This window comes from Salvelinus fontinalis, chromosome 25 (genome assembly GCF_029448725.1).
Source record: "Salvelinus fontinalis isolate EN_2023a chromosome 25, ASM2944872v1, whole genome shotgun sequence".
NCBI lineage: Eukaryota > Metazoa > Chordata > Actinopteri > Salmoniformes > Salmonidae > Salvelinus > Salvelinus fontinalis.
In genome coordinates, this window is record NC_074689.1 from 39654764 (window position 1) to 39674144 (window position 19381).

The window sequence follows — 19381 nt, forward strand, 5'->3', positions numbered from 1 at the left end:
TTCCTTCTCAGGGGGCTGTAGACCCAGATCAGATCCCCTACTTTATACCTTTCCTTCTCAGGGGGCTGTAGACCCAGACCAGCTAGCCTACTGTATACCTTTCCTTCTCAGGGGGCTGAGGACCCAGATCAGCTCCCCTACTGTATACCTTTCCTTCTCAGGGGGCTGTAGACCCAGATCAGTTCCCCTACTTTATACCTTTCCTTCTCAGGGGGCTGTAGACCCAGATCAGATCCCCTACTGTATACCTTTCCTTCTCAGGGGGCTGTAGACCCAGATCAGATCCCCTACTTTATACCTTTCCTTCTCAGGGGGCTGTAGACCCAGATCAGATCCCCTACTTTATACCTTTCCTTCTCAGGGGGCTGTAGACCCAGATCGGCTCCTCTACTGTATACCTTTCCTTCTCAGGGGGCTGTAGACCCACAACAGGGGACAATGAGGGCTTTCAGGGGGCTATCCGACACTGCATGAGCATCCCTTTGGTCGTGTGTGAGAGCACAGCCACCTATTTCAATGGTGGCATCAGCTGCTCCTCCATCCACTGTATCACTGGCTGTAGGTCTGTGTCCCGCTCCTCCATCCACTGTATCACTGGCTGTAGGTCTGTGTCCTGCTCCTCCATTCACTGTATCACTGGCTGTAGGTCTGTGTCCTGCTGCTCCTCCATTCACTGTATCACTGGCTGTAGGTCTGTGTCCTGCTGCTCCTCCATTCACTGTATCACTGGCTGTAGGTCTGTGTCCTGCTGCTCCTCCATTCACTGTATCACTGGCTGTAGGTCTGTGTCCTGCTCCTCCATCCACTGTATTACTGGCTGTAGGTCTGTGTCCTGCTGCTCCTCCATCCACTGTATTACTGGCTGTAGGTCTGTGTCCTGCTCTTCCATCCACTGTATCACTGGCTGTAGGTCTGTGTCCCGCTCCTCCATCCACTGTATCACTGGCTGTAGGTCTGTGTCCTGCTCCTCCATCCACTGTATCACTGGCTGTAGGTCTGTGTCCTGCTCCTCCCTCCACTGTATCACTGGCTGTAGGTCTGTGTCCTGCTCTTCCATCCACTGTATCACTGGCTGTAGGTCTGTGTCCTGCTGCTCCTCCATTCACTGTATCACTGGCTGTAGGTCTGTGTCCTGCTCCTCCATCCACTGTATCACTGGCTGTAGGTCTGTGTCCTGCTCCTCCCTCCACTGTATCACTGGCTGTAGGTCTGTGTCCTGCTCCTCCATCCACTGTATTACTGGCTGTAGGTCTGTGTCCTGCTGCTCCTCCATTCACTGTATCACTGGCTGTAGGTCTGTGTCCTGCTGCTCCTCCATTCACTGTATCACTGGCTGTAGGTCTGTGTCCTGCTGCTCCATCCACTGTATCACTGGCTGTAGGTCTGTGTCCTGCTGCTCCTCCATCCACTGTATCACTGGCTGTAGGTCTGTGTCCTGCTGCTCCATCCACTGTATCACTGGATGTAGGTCTGTGTCCTGCTCCTCCATCCACTGTATCACTGGCTGTAGGTCTGTGTCCTGCTGCTCCTCCATTCACTGTATCACTGGCTGTAGGTCTGTGTCCTGCTGCTCCTCCATCCACTGTATTACTGGCTGTAGGTCTGTGTCCTGCTCCTCCATCCACTGTATCACTGGCTGTAGGTCTGTGTCCTGCTGCTCCTCCATTCACTGTATCACTGGATGTAGGTCTGTGTCCTGCTCCTCCATCCACTGTATCACTGGCTGTAGGTCTGTGTCCTGCTCTTCCATCCACTGTATCACTGGCTGTAGGTCTGTGTCCTGCTGCTCTTCCAGTGAGGAGAACCAGGAGGAGCCCCTAAGCAGATCAAGTGACTCATCGATGTGTGGTGTGGGGTATAAATCAATCTTGGTTACTGCATTCGGCCTCCTGTAGTCCACACAGAACCTGAGCTTGTCCCCCCTCTTAGGAACCATGACGACTGGTGCTGCCCAGGGGCTGTCTGAGAGCTGTCTGACGTCTGCATCTCCAACACAGCTTTGTCTACCACCTAGTTGGTAGCCTCTCCTGCTCTTAAGAAAGTCCAACCTCAGGATACAGGAGTCCTGTACAGCTGCCACCCACACAGGATGACGCATTGTCCCGCTGCCTACTGTCAGAGTCATTATTCCCTTCCCTTTCATAGGTGTCAGCTGATCTGTGACTATGCAGAGCTGCACAGTTGTGGGCTCAAACTGAGTCCAATCTGGTACAATGTCCAGCCTCACCAGGGTAACTGTAGGTCACCCCCCCCCAGTGCCAGGAGGGAACAGAACCCTCTGACAAGCACACGTCCACCTCCCAGCTCCACCAAGTGCCAGTGCTGCACCCTAACCCTGTCCCCTAGTCAAATCATGTCCCCTCAGCAAGAAGAACCAGCCTCAGCAGCTATACTTGTATACTGCATCAAAAAGAGAGAGCTTTTTTGATTTTCATACATTTGCACAATTTTTTTTTTTATATATATATATGTATACATTGAAAGATGAGCATTTGAAGAATCTACATTTTTAGCATATTGTAAAGAAATAATGTAAACATGGCACGTAGACCCCAGTGAAAATGGACACCTGAGAAGAGCTAAGGTCATGACTTTTGAGCAGGGATGGCATCTACTTGCATGTTGAGAAAAAACACAATACAAATAACAAATACACCGTGCCAGCGCAATACACCGTCACAGCGCAATACACCGTGACAGCGCAATACACCATGACAGCGCAATACACCGTGACAGCGCAATACACCGTGACAGCGCAATACACCATGACAGCGCAATACACCATGACAGCGCAATACACCATGACAGCGTAATACACCGTGACAGCGCAATACACCGTGCCAGCGCAATACACCGTGACAGCGCAATACACCATGACAGCGCAATACACCATGACAGCGCAATACACCGTGACAGCGCAATACACCATGACAGCGCAATACACCATGACAGCGCAATACACCGTGACAGCGTAATACACCGTGACAGCGCAATACACCGTGACAGCGCAATACACCATGACAGCGCAATACACCGTGACAGCGCAATACACCGTGCCAGCGCAATACACCGTGCCAGCGCAATACACCATGACAGCGCAATACACCATGACAGCGCAATACACCATGACAGCGCAATACACCGTGACAGCGCAATACACCATGACAGCGCAATACACCATGACAGCGCAATACACCATGACAGCGCAATACACCATGACAGCGCAATACACCATGACAGCGCAATACACCATGACAGCGCAATACACCGTGCCAGCGCAATACACCATGACAGCGCAATACACCATGACAGCGCAATACACCGTGCCAGCGCAATACACCGTGCCAGCGCAATACACCGTGCCAGCGCAATACACCATGACAGCGCAATACACCATGACAGCGCAATACACCGTGACAGCGTAATACACCATGACAGCGCAATACACCGTGACAGCGTAATACACCATGACAGCGCAATACACCATGACAGCGCAATACACAAGGGGTGGAACAGTAGCAACGTTACCCACAGGACATACAGAATAATATTAGTCTGAGGAGAGGACACACCTTTGTAAACTAAAGGTGTGTTTAGATTTATTTTTGTTGTATTAATGCTATTTAATCTCTCCTCAGACTAATATTATTCTGTTTGTCCTGTGGGTAACTTTGTCACTGTTCCACCCCTTGTGTATTGCGCTGGCATGGTGTATTGCGCTGTCATAGTGTATTGCGCTGTCATGGTGCATTGCGCTGTCATGGTGTATTGCGCTGTCATGGTGTATTGCGCTGTCATGGTGTATTTGTTATTTGTATTTTGTATTCGCATAAGAAACACGCAAGATCTACTGTGAGTGTGTCCATGAACCTTCAGCAGAGTGCATTATCTCATGTGTTGAGTGCTGTCTCTGTGTCTAGTGCTGTCTCTGTGTTGACTGCTGTCTCTGTGTTGACTGCTGTCTCTGTGTTGACTGCTGTCTCTGTGTTGAGTGCTGTCTCTGTGTTGACTGCTGTATCTGTGTTGACTGCTGTCTCTGTTGACTGCTGTCTCTGTGTTGACTGCTGTCTCTGTGTTGACTGCTGTCTCTGTGTTGAGTGCTGTCTCTGTGTTGACTGCTGTCTCTGTGTTGAGTGCTGTCTCTGTGTTGACTGCTGTCTCTGTGTTGAGTGCTGTCTCTGTGTTGACTGCTGTCTCTGTGTTGACTGCTGTCTCTGTGTTGACTGCTGTCTCTGTGTTGACTGCTGTCTCTGTGTTGACTGCTGTCTCTGTGTTGACTGCTGTCTCTGTGTTGACTGCTGTCTCTGTGTTGAGTGCTGTCTCTGTTGACTGCCGTCTCTGTGTTGACTGCTGTCTACAGTACTACAGCACATTGAGTTTAGTTTTCCCAGCCATCCATGCAGTTTTTTTTCCAGCTATGGGCTGCTCTGCACCACAGCCGTCACAGTGTATCTCCAGACGCCCCACTGATGCCCCAGCACAATGTCCCTCTCCAAATCCATCTCCAAGGCTTTTTGTAATGACTCGGGATGAGCCAGCTGGGTCTGTGTGTGAAGTAATAGAGAGTACATGTCTGAACTGGTCGCTTGCCAGCTCGCTCTGCACAGAAGGAAGCATGCAGGGCCGGTTGTTTAGGGCCCCCAGCTGCTAAAAAATATATCTATATATAATAGGAATTTAGTTGGGGTCTCAACTTACTGTTGAGAGTAAAAATAGTAGAATACACAAGGTGCCATTTCTAAATGCATTTGTGCATCAGCAGTCTTTCTCTTGGTATGTCAGTCACTGACACTTTCTCAATTAACCACGTTTACAAATTGTAGCTCGGTAGTTAGTCTAGCCAGCTATCTAAACTTGTAGTAATCATGTCTGAATTTCGAGCGTGCACGCAGGGCTCATGCCCAGGAGCCCTGTCCTCCAAGGGGGGCACTCATCGATTATGTTAGTCCTTCTCACTCAGAGATAATATTAACGTGACAGAAGTCCTTCTCACTCAGATATAATATTAACGTGACAGAAGTCCTTCTCACTCAGATATAATATTAACGTGACAGAAGTCCTTCTCCCTCAGAGATAATATTAACGTGACAGAAGTCCTTCTCCCTCAGATATAATATTAACGTGACAGAAGTCCTTCTCACTCAGAGATAATATTAATGTGACAGAAGTCCTTCTCTCTCAGATATAATATTAATGTGACAGAAGTCCTTCTCTCTCAGATATAATATTAACAGGACAGAAGTCCTTCTCACTCAGACATAATATTAACATGACAGAAGTCCTTCTCCCTCAGAGATAATATTAACATGACAGAAGTCCTTCTCCCTCAGATATAATATTAACGTGACAGAAGTCCTTCTCACTCAGATATAATATTAACGTGACAGAAGGCCTTCTCTCTCAGATATAATATTAACATGACAGAAGTCCTTCTCACTCAGACATAATATTAACGTGACAGAAGTCCTTCTCTCTCAGATATAATATTAACATGACAGAAGTCCTTCTCACTCAGAGATAATATTAACGTGACAGAAGTCCTTCTCCCTCAGACATAATATTAACATGACAGAAGGCCTTCTCTCTCAGATATAATATTAACATGCCAGAAGTCCTTCTCTCTCAGATATAATATTAACGTGACAGAAGTCCTTCTCACTCAGATATAATACTATCATGACAGAAGTCCTTCTCACTCAGATATAATATTAACATGACAGAAGTCCTTCTCACTCAGATATAATATTAACATGACAGAAGTCCTTCTCACTCAGATATAATATTAACATGACAGAAGTCCTTCTCACTCAGACATAATATTATCATGACAGAAGTCCTTCTCACTCAGATATAATATTAACATGACAGAAGTCCTTCTCACTCAGATATAATATTAACATGACAGAAGTCCTTCTCACTCAGATATAATATTAACGTGACAGAAGTCCTTCTCTCTCAGATATAATATTAACGTGACAGAAGTCCTTCTCCCTCAGATATAATATTAACATGACAGAAGTCCTTCTCTCTCAGATATAATATTAACATGCCAGAAGTCCTTCTCTCTCAGATATAATATTAACGTGACAGAAGTCCTTCTCACTCAGATATAATACTATCATGACAGAAGTCCTTCTCACTCAGATATAATATTAACATGACAGAAGTCCTTCTCACTCAGATATAATATTAACATGACAGAAGTCCTTCTCACTCAGACATAATATTAACATGACAGAAGTCCTTCTCTGTCAGATATAATATTAACGTGACAGAAGTCCTTCTCCCTCAGAGATAATATTAACGTGACAGAAGTCCTTCTCCCTCAGAGATAATATTAACGTGACAGAAGTCCTTCTCTCTCAGATATAATATTAACATGACAGAAGTCATTGCAAAGTGTGTAGAACTGCTGGAAATGTACTGTAAAACAACAACAGCAATACATATCTCCACCCCCATGGCATAATGGGTAGAATTGCTTGAAATGTATTATAAAACGGCACATTTTTTTCTCTCTGCCCCATGATGAAGTAAGTAGAATTGAAAGAAATGTACTTTAAAGTAATCTTTTTTCTCTCCACAGTCAAGATGGAGGACACTAAACATTTATGCCTCGAAGTGGGGGGGGGGGGGGGACCGACCAAATAATGCACCCAAAGGCTAGAGCCATCTCTGGGTTCATGCAAGCATATGCCCGCTGAGTGAGCCTCTCAATGTCATTGGCTAGCACCCGTAGTGGCTCCCCTGGCTGCCTGAGTCTATTACTCAGTTCAGAGAAGAGCAGCTCTGGTTATAAACAATGTTTAAAGTGCCTCTTCAGTGCTCCAACTAAAGCCCCAAAAATCACGCCTGTTCTATGGTCTAATCAATATCAAACAGGACAGAACATTGTCCGTGAGGCACAACGCTAGCTGCCTTATCTTTATCCGACCACCCACTGAATGAGCTAACAGTTCAAACTGGGTAAGAAAAGCTTCCCAATCCCCCTTAGCGGAATACTTTGGGGTCGACCGCGGACTGGGCACTGCTATGTTTGTTTACATTTTTGAGCACCAGCCTTCCCATCATGCAGCGTCGACGTCACACCTTCGGTCTGCCCACCAGAATCCGAGCAAAGAGCAGACGAATATGCACCCAATGCAGGTTCAGCCACCATTCGTCAAACAGTCTCTCTCAAGTGCTTGTGTCCCGATGCCCTTGCTTACCCTTTAACCAGATCCTCCGATATCCATCAGCACCTCCGTCACCTTGATTGTCCTCCGCAACATCCTTCACTCTTGGGCCGCCTTGAAGCATTTCCAGTCCCTTTTCACTGCTATGATAATCCAAGTAGCTAGCCACTATAGTCAGCTAGCTAACTCAATTTTAGTTTTTACTTCTGACAGCAATGTAATGACCTCGATAAATTATAAATGAGCGAATGTCTACAACAGTTCTTGTCTTCTCAAATTAAAACGGTTTATTGAACAGTCTGCCTGTAGCCTAACAAAAACCTACCCAGACCCATTTTCCCCTCATGCCTTGTTTTGAGGATTCATTTAAAACCTCTTTGGGATAGGGGGCAGTATTTTCACATCCGGATGAAAAGCGTGCCCAAAGTCAAGGATAGAAAACACTCTAAAGTTTCTAAAACTGTTAAAATTATGTCTGTGATTATAACAGAACTGATTTGGCAGGTGAAACCCCGAGGACAAACCATCCAGGATTTTTTTTGTTGAGTTGATTGTGTTTTCTATTTGTTTTCTATGGGAATCTAGATTTCTGAGGCACCTGGTTGCAGTTCCAATGGCTTCCACTAGATGTCAACAGTCTTTAGAAATCGGTTGCTGTTTTTTTTTTGAGTAATGAAGAAGTAGCCCTTTCCTTTCTGGGTGTTGAGTCTAGCGTACTGTTTTGTTAGGGGCGCGCGACCTGGCGCTCGGTCAACTTTCATTTTATCCGCTATTGAACACAGTTTATTCTGTCTTAAATTTTATCAATTATTTACGTTTTAAAATACCTAAAGTTAGATTAGGAAAGTTTTTTGAAATGTTTGGACTAAGTTTACAGGTAACCTTTTAGATAAATTGTAGTCATGTTGGGCGAGTTGGATCCGTTTTTCTGAATCAAACGCGCCAAATAAATGGACATCTTGGAGATATAACGACGGAGTTTATCGAACAAAAGGAACATTTGTGATGTTTATGGTACATTTTGGAGTGCCAACAGAAGAAGATCTTCAAAGGTAAGGCATGAATTATATCGTTATTTCGGAGTTTTGTGTCTCGCCTGGCGGGTTGAATATGATTGTTATGTGTTTGTATGGTGGGGTGCTGTCCTCAGATAATGGCATGGTTTGCTTTCGCTGTAAAGCCTTTTTGAAATCTGACACGGTGGCTGGATTAACAGGAAGTTAAGCTGTATTTTGGTGTATTGCACTTGTGATTTTATGAAAGTTAAATATTTCAAATAAATTATTTTGAATTTCGCGCTCTGCAATTTCACCGGATGTTGTCAAAACGTTCCGCTGGCGGAAGCCCTAGCCAGAACAGGTTTTAAGATAAATAGATGATGCACTAGATGTACTCTTGTGTATTTTATTGCACTTTTAGCCATTAGTTAATGAGCACTAGGTTAACGAGTCTGTTCATGGCTAGTTATTGTAGTTTGTTCTCGTGTACTGCACATCGCCATCTCCTGAGTCCATGTGTACTGCACACTGCCATCTCCTGAGGTTCTCCCTGTATATATCTATTACCCCTACACATTGATCTGGTACTGGTACTTCCTGTATATATCTATTACCCCTACACATTGATCTGGTACTGGTTCTCCCTGTATATATCTATTACCCCTACACATTGATCTCGTACTCCCTGTATATATATATTACCCCTACACATTGATCTGGTACTCCCTGTATATATCTATTACCCCCACACATTGATCAGGTACTGGTACTTCCTGTATATATCTATTACCCCTACACATTGATCTGGTACTGGTTCTCCCTGTATATATCTATTACCCCTACACATTGATCTGGTACTCCCTGTATATATCTATTACCCCTACACATTGATCTCGTACTCCCTGTATATATATATTACCCCTACACATTGATCTGGTACTCCCTGTATATATCTATTACCCCTACACATTGACCTGGTTCTCCCTGTATATATCTATTACCCCTACACATTGACCTGGTTCTCCCTGTATATATCTATTACCCCTACACATTGATCTGGTTCTCCCTGTATATATCTATTACCCCTACACATTGATCTGGTACTCCCTGTATATATCTATTACCCCCACACATTGATCTGGTACTCCCTGTATATATCTATTACCCCCACACATTGATCTGGTACTCCCTGTATATATCTATTACCCCTACACATTGATCTGGTACCCCCTATATATATCTATTACCCCTACACATTGATCTGGTACTGGTTCTCCCTGTATATATCTATTACCCCTACACATTGATCTGGTACTCCCTGTATATATCTATTACCCCTACACATTGATCTGGTTCTCCATGTATATATCTATTACCCCTACACATTGATCTGGTACTCCATGTATATATCTATTACCCCTACACATTGATCTGGTACTCCCTGTATATATCTATTACCCCTACACATTGATCTGGTTCTCCCTGTATATATCTATTACCCCTACACATTGATATGGTACTCCCTGTATATATCTATTACCCCTACACATTGATCTGGTACTGGTACTTCCTGTATATATCTATTACCCCTACACATTGATCTGGTACTGGTACTTCCTGTATATATCTATTACCCCTACACATTGATCTGGTTCTCCCTGTATATATCTATTACCCCTACACAATGATTTGGTTCTCCCTGTATATATCTATTACCCCTACACATTGATCTGGTTCTACCTGTATATATCTATTACCCCTACACATTGATCTGGTACTCCCTGTATATATCTATTACCACTACACATTGATCTGGTGCTGGTTCTCCCTGTATATATCTATTACCCTTACACATTGATCTTGTACTCCCTGTATATATCTATTACCCCTACACATTTATCTGGTACTGGTTCTCCCTGTATATATCTATTACCCCTACCCATTGATCTGGTTCTCCCTGTATATATCTATTACCCCTACACATTGACCTGGTTCTCCCTGTATATATCTATTACCCCTACACATTGATCTGGTACTCCCTGTATATATCTATTACCCCTACACATTGATCTGGTACTGGTTCTCCCTGTATATATCTATTACCCCTACACATTGATATGGTACTGGTTCTAACTGTATATATATATTACCCCTACACATTGATATGGTACTGGTACTCCCTGTATATATCTATTACCCCTACACATTGATCTGGTACTGGTACTCCCTGTATATATCTATTACCCCTACACATTGATCTGGTACTGGTACTCCCTGTATATATCTATTACCCCTACACATTGATCTGGTACTGGTACTTCCTGTATATATCTATTACCCCTACACATTGATATGGTACGGGTTCTCCCTGTATATATATATTACCCCTACACATTGATCTGGTACTCCCTGTATATATATATTACTCCTACACATTGATATGGTACTGGTTCTCTCTGTATATATATATATTACCCCTACACATTGATATGGTACTGGTACTCCCTGTATATATCTATTACCCCTACACATTGATCTGGTACTCCCTGTATATATCTATTACCCCTACACATTGATCTGGTACTGGTACTCACTGTATATATCTATTACCCCTACACATTGATCTGGTACTGGTACTCCCTGTATATATCTATTACCCCTACACATTGATCTGGTTCTCCCTGTATATATCTATTACCCCTACACATTGCTCTGGTACTGGTTCACCCTGTATATATCTATTACCCCTACACATTGATCTGGTACTGGTTCTCCCTGTATATATCTATTACCCCTACACATTGATCTGGTTCTCCCTGTATATATCTATTACCCCTACACATTGATCTGGTACTCCCTGTATATATCTATTACCCCTATACATTGATCTGGTACTCCCTGTATATATCTATTACCCCTACACATTGATCTGGTACTCCCTGTATATATCTATTACCCCTACACATTGATCTGGTACCCCCTATATATATCTATTACCCCTACACATTGATCTGGTACTGGTTCTCCCTGTATATATCTATTACCCCTACACATTGATCTGGTACTCCCTGTATATATCTATTACCCCCACACATTGATCTGGTACTCCCTGTATATATCTATTACCCCTACACATTGATCTGGTGCCCCCTATATATATCTATTACCCCTACACATTGATCTGGTACTGGTTCTCCCTGTATATATCTATTACCCCCACACATTGATCTGGTACTCCCTGTATATATCTATTACCCCCACACATTGATCTGGTACTCCCTGTATATATCTATTACCCCTACACATTGATCTGGTACCCCCTATATATATCTATTACCCCTACATATTGATCTGGTACTGGTTCTCCCTGTATATATCTATTACCCCTACACATTGATCTGGTACTCCCTGTATATATCTATTACCCCTACACATTGAGCTGGTACTCCCTGTATATATCTATTACCCCTACACATTGATCTGGTACTCCCTGTATATATCTATTACCCCTACACATCGATCTGGTACTCCCCGTAAATATCTATTACCCCTACACATTGATCTGGTACTCCCTGTATATATCTATTACCCCTACACATTGATCTGGTACTCCCTGTATATATCTATTACCCCTACACATTGATCTGGTACTGGTACTCCCTGTATATATCTATTACCCCTACACATTGATCTGGTTCTCCATGTATATATCTATTACCCCTACACATTGATCTGGTACTCCATGTATATATCTATTACCCCTACACATTGATCTGGTACTCCCTGTATATATCTATTACCCCTACACATTGATCTGGTTCTCCCTGTATATATCTATTACCCCTACCCATTGATCTGGTTCTCCCTGTATATATATATTACCCCTACACATTGATCTGGTTCTCCCTGTATATATCTATTACCCCTACACATTGATCTGGTTCTACCTGTATATATCTATTACCCCTACACATTGATCTGGTACTCCCTGTATATATCTATTACCCCTACACATTGATCTGGTACTGGTACTTCCTGTATATATCTATTACCCCTACACATTGATCTGGTTGTCCCTGTATATATCTATTACCCCTACACATTGATCTGGTTCTCCCTGTATATATCTATTACCCCTACACATTGATCTGGTTCTCCCTGTATATATCTATTACCCCTACACATTGATCTGGTTCTCCCTTTATATATCTATTACCCCTACACATTGATCTGGTACTCCCTGTATATATCTATTACCACTACACATTGATCTGGTACTGGTTCTCCCTGTATATATCTATTACCCCTACACATTGATCTGGTACTCCCTGTATATATCTATTACCCCTACACATTGATCTGGTACTCCCTGTATATATATATTACCCCTACACATTGATCTGGTACTCCCTGTATATATCTATTACCCCTACACATTGATCTGGTTCTCCCTGTATATATCTATTACCCCTACACATTGATCTGGTTCTCCATGTATATATCTATTACCCCTACACATTGATATGGAACTGGTTCTCCCTGTATATATATATTACCCCTACACATTGATATGGTACTGGTTCTCCCTGTATATATATATTACCCCTACACATTGATATGGTACTGGTTCTCTCTGTATATATATATTACCCCTACACATTGATATGGTACTGGTACTCCCTGTACATATATATTACCCCTACACATTGATCTGGTACTGGTTCTCCCTGTATATATCTATTACCCCTACACATTGATCTGGTACTCCCTGTATATATCTATTACCCCTACACATTGATCTGGTACTGGTACTCACTGTATATATCTATTACCCCTACACATTGATCTGGTACTGGTACTCACTGTATATATCTATTACCCCTACACATTGATCTGGTACTGGTACTCCCTGTATATATCTATTACCCCTACACATTGATCTGGTTCTCCCTGTATATATCTATTACCCCTACACATTGCTCTGGTACTGGTTCACCCTGTATATATCTATTACCCCTACACATTGATCTGGTACTCCCTGTATATATCTATTACCCCTACACATTGATCTGGTTCTCCCTGTATATATCCATTACCCCTACACATGGATCTGGTTCTCCCTGTATATATCTATTACCCCTACACATTGATCTGGTACTGGTTCTCCCTGTATATATCTATTACCCCTACACATTGATCTGGTACTCCCTGTATATATCTATTACCCCTACACATTGATCTTGTACTCCCTGTATATATCTATTACCCCTACACATTGATCTGGTTGTCCCTGTATATATCTATTACCCCTACACATTGATCTGGTTCTCCCTTTATATATATATTATCCCTGCACATTGATCTGGTACTGGTACTCCCTGTATATATCTATTACCCCTACACATTGATCTGGTTCTACCTGTATATATCTATTACCCCTACACATTGATATGGTACTCCCTGTATATATCTATTACCCCTACACATTGATCTGGTACTGGTACTCCCTGTATATATCTATTACCCATACACATTGATCTGGTTCTCCCTGTATATATCTATTACCCCTACACATTGATCTGGTACTGGTACTCCCTGTATATATCTATTACCCCTACACATTGATCTGGTTCTCCCTGTATATATCTATTACCCCTACACATTGATCTGGTACTGGTTCTCCCTGTATATATCTATTACCCCTACACATTGATCTGGTACTCCCTGTATATATCTATTACCCCTACACATTGATCTGGTACTCCCTGTATATATCTATTACCCCTACACATTGATCTGGTACTGGTTCTCCCTGTATATATCTATTACCCCTACACATTGATCTGGTACTCCCTGTATATATCTATTACCTCTACAGATTGATCTGGTACTGGTAATCCCTGTATATATCTATTACCCCTACACATTGATCTGGTACTGGTTCTCCCTGTATATATCTATTACCCCTACACATTGATCTGGTACTGGTTCTCCCTGTATATATCTATTACCCTTACACGTTGATCTGGTTCTCCCTGTATATATCTATTACCCCAACACATTGATCTGGTACTCCCTGTATATATCTATTACCCCTACACATTGATCTGGTACTGGTTCTCCCTGTATATATCTATTACCCCTACATATTGATCTTGTACTCCCTGTATATATCTATTACCCCTACACATTGATCTGGTACTGGTTCTCCCTGTATATATCTTTTACCCCTACACATTGATCTGGTACTGGTACTCCCTGTATATATCTATTACCCCTACCCATTGATCTTGTTCTCCCTGTATATATCTATTACCCCTACACATTGACCTGGTTCTCCCTGTATATATCTATTACCCCTACACATTGATCTGGTTCTCCCTGTATATATCTATTACCCCTACACATTGCTCTGGTACTGGTTCACCCTGTATATATCTATTACCCCTACACATTGATCTGGTACTCCCTGTATATATCTATTACCCCTACACATTGATCTGGTTCTCCCTGTATATATCCATTACCCCTACACATGGATCTGGTTCTCCCTGTATATATCTATTACCCCTACACATTGATCTGGTACTGGTTCTCCCTGTATATATCTATTACCCCTACACATTGATCTGGTACTCCCTGTATATATCTATTACCCCTACACATTGATCTTGTACTCCCTGTATATATCTATTACCCATACACATTGATCTGGTTCTCCCTGTATATATCTATTACCCCTACACATTGATCTGGTACTGGTACTCCCTGTATATATCTATTACCCCTACACATTGATCTGGTTCTCCATGTATATATCTATTACCCCTACACATTGATCTGGTACTGGTTCTCCCTGTATATATCTATTACCCCTACACATTGATCTGGTACTCCCTGTATATATCTATTACCCCTACACATTGATCTGGTACTCCCTGTATATATCTATTACCTCTACAGATTGATCTGGTACTGGTAATCCCTGTATATATCTATTACCCCTACACATTGATCTGGTACTGGTTCTCCCTGTATATATCTATTACCCCTACACATTGATCTGGTACTGGTTCTCCCTGTATATATCTATTACCCCTACACATTGATCTGGTTCTCCCTTTATATATATATTATCCCTGCACATTGATCTGGTACTGGTACTCCCTATATATATCTATTACCCCTACACATTGATCTGGTTCTACCTGTATATATCTATTACCCCTACACATTGATATGGTACTCCCTGTATATATCTATTACCCCTACACATTGATCTGGTACTGGTACTCCCTGTATATATCTATTACCCCTACACATTGATCTGGTTCTCCCTGTATATATCTATTACCCCTACACATTGATCTGGTACTGGTACTCCCTGTATATATCTATTACCCCTACACATTGATCTGGTTCTCCCTGTATATATCTATTACCCCTACACATTGATCTGGTACTGGTTCTCCCTGTATATATCTATTACCCCTACACATTGATCTGGTACTCCCTGTATATATCTATTACCCCCACACATTGATCTGGTACTCCCTGTGTATATCTATTACCTCTACACATTGATCTGGTACTGGTTCTCCCTGTATATATCTATTACCCTTACACATTGATCTGGTTCTCCCTGTATATATCTTTTACCCCTACACATTGATCTGGTACTCCCTGTATATATCTATTACCCCTACACATTGATCTGGTACTGGTTCTCCCTGTATATATCTATTACCCCTACATATTGATCTTGTACTCCCTGTATATATCTATTACCCCTACACATTGATCTGGTACTGGTTCTCCCTGTATATATCTTTTACCCCTACACATTGATCTGGTACTGGTACTCCCTGTATATATCTATTACCCCTACCCATTGATCTGGTTCTCCCTGTATATATCTATTACCCCTACACATTGACCTGGTTCTCCCTGTATATATCTATTACCCCTACACATTGATCTGGTTCTCCCTGTATATCTCTATTACCCCTACACATTGATCTGGTACTCCCTGTATATATCTATTACCCCTACACATTGATCTGGTACTCCCTGTATATATCTATTACCCCTACACATTGATCTGGCACTCCCTGTATATATCTATTACCCCTACACATTGACCTGGTTCTCCCTGTATATATCTATTACCCCTACACATTGATCTGGTACTCCCTATATATATCTATTACCCCTACACATTGATCTGGTACTCCCTGTATATATCTATTACCCCTACACATTGATCTGGTTCTCCCTGTATATATCTATTACCCCTACACATTGATCTGGTACTGGTACTTCCTGTATATATCTATTACCCCTACACATTGATCTGGTTCTCCCTGTATATATCTATTACCCCTACACATTGATCTGGTTCTCCCTGTATATATCTATTACCCCTACACAATGATCTGGTACTCCCTGTATATATCTATTACCCCTACACATTGATCTGGTTCTCCCTGTATATATCTATTACCCCTACACATTGATCTGGTTCTACCTGTATATATCTATTACCCCTACACATTGATCTGGTACTCCCTGTATATATCTATTACCACTACACATTGATCTGGTACTGGTTCTCCCTGTATATATCTATTACCCCTACACATTGATCTGGTACTCCCTGTATATATTTATTACCCCTACACATTGATCTGGTTCTCCCTGTATATATCTATTACCCCTACACATTGATCTGGTTCTCCATGTATATATCTATTACCCCTACACATTGATCTGGTACTGGTACTCCCTGTATATATCTATTACCCCTACACATTGATATGGTACTGGTTCTCCCTGTATATATATATTACCCCTACACATTGATATGGTACGGGTTCTCCCTGTATATATATATTACCCCTACACATTGATATGGTACTGGTTCTCTCTGTATATATATATTACCCCTACACATTGATATGGTACTGGTACTCCCTGTATATATATATATTACCCCTACACATTGATCTGGTACTGGTTCTCCCTGTATATATCTATTACCCCTACACATTGATCTGGTACTCCCTGTATATATCTATTACCCCTACACATTGATCTGGTACTCCCTGTATATATCTATTACCCCTACACATTGATCTGGTTCTCCCTGTATATATCTATTACCCCTACACATTGATCTGGTTCTCCCTGTATATATCTATTACTCCTACACATTGACCTGGTACTCCCTGTATATATCTATTACCCCTACACATGGATCCGGTTCTCCCTGTATATATCTATTACCCCTACACATTGATCTGGTACTGGTTCTCCCTGTATATATCTATTACCCCTACACATTGATCTGGTACTCCCTGTATATATCTATTACCCCTACACATTGATCTTGTACTCCCTGTATATATCTATTACCCCTACACATTGATCTGGTTCTCCCTGTATATATCTATTACCCCTAAACATTGATCTGGTTCTCCCTTTATATATATATTATCCCTGCACATTGATCTGGTACTGGTACTCCCTGTATATATCTATTACCCCTACACATTGATCTGGTTCTACCTGTATATATCTATTACCCCTACACATTGATATGGTACTCCCTGTATATATCTATTACCCCTACACATTGATCTGGTACTGGTACTACCTGTATATATCTATTACCCCTACACATTGATCTGGTTCTCCCTGTATATATATATTACCCCTACACATTGATCTGGTACTGGTACTCCCTGTATATATCTATTACCCCTACACATTGATCTGGTTCTCCCTGTATATATCTATTACCCCTACACATTGATCTGGTACTGGTTCTCCCTGTATATATCTATTACCCCTACACATTGATCTGGTACTCCCTGTATATATCTATTACCCCTACACATTGATCTGGTACTCCCTGTATATATCTATTACCTCTACACATTGATCTGGTACTGGTAATCCCTGTATATATCTATTACCCCTACACATTGATCTGGTACTGGTTCTCCCTGTATATATCTATTACCCTTACACATTGATCTGGTTCTCCCTGTATATATCTAATACCCCTACATATTGATCTGGTACTCCCTGTATATATCTATTACCCATACACATTGATCTGGTACTGGTTCTCCCTGTATATATCTATTACCCCTACATATTGATCTTGTACTCCCTGTATATATCTATTACCCCTACACATTGATCTGGTACTGGTTCTCCCTGTATATATCTATTACCCCTACACATTGATCTGGTACTGGTACTCCCTGTATATATCTATTACCCCTACCCATTGATCTGGTTCTCCCTGTATATATCTATTACCCCTACACATTGATCTGGTTCTCCCTGTATATATCTATTACCCCTACACATTGATCTGGTACTGGTTCTCCCTGTATATATCTATTACCCCTACACATTGACCTGGTTCTCCCTGTATATATCTATTACCCCTACACATTGACCTGGTTCTCCCTGTATATATCTATTACCCCTACACATTGATCTGGTACTCCCTGTATTTATCTATTACCCCTACACATTGATCTGGTACTCCCTATATATATCTATTACCCCTACACATTGATCTGGTACTCCCTGTATATATCTATTACCCCTACACATTGATCTGGTTCTCCCTGTATATATCTATTACCCCTACACATTGATCTGGTTCTCCCTGTATATATATATTACCCCTACACATTGATCTGGTTCTCCCTGTATATATCTATTACCCCTACACAATGATTTGGTTCTCCCTGTATATATCTATTACCCCTACACATTGATCTGGTACTCCCTGTATATATCTATTACCCCTACACATTGATCTGGTACTCCCTGTATATATCTATTACCCCTACACATTGATCTGGTTCTACCTGTATATATCTATTACCCCTACACATTGATCTGGTACTCCCTGTATATATCTATTACCACTACACATTGATCTGGTACTGGTTCTCCCTGTATATATCTATTACCCCTACACATTGATCTGGTACTCCCTGTATTTATCTATTACCCCTACACATTGATCTGGTACTCCCTATCTATATCTATTACCCCTACACATTGATCTGGTACTCCCTGTATATATCTATTACCCCTACACATTGATCTGGTTCTCCCTGTATATATCTATTACCCCTACACATTGATCTGGTTCTCCCTGTATATATATATTACCCCTAC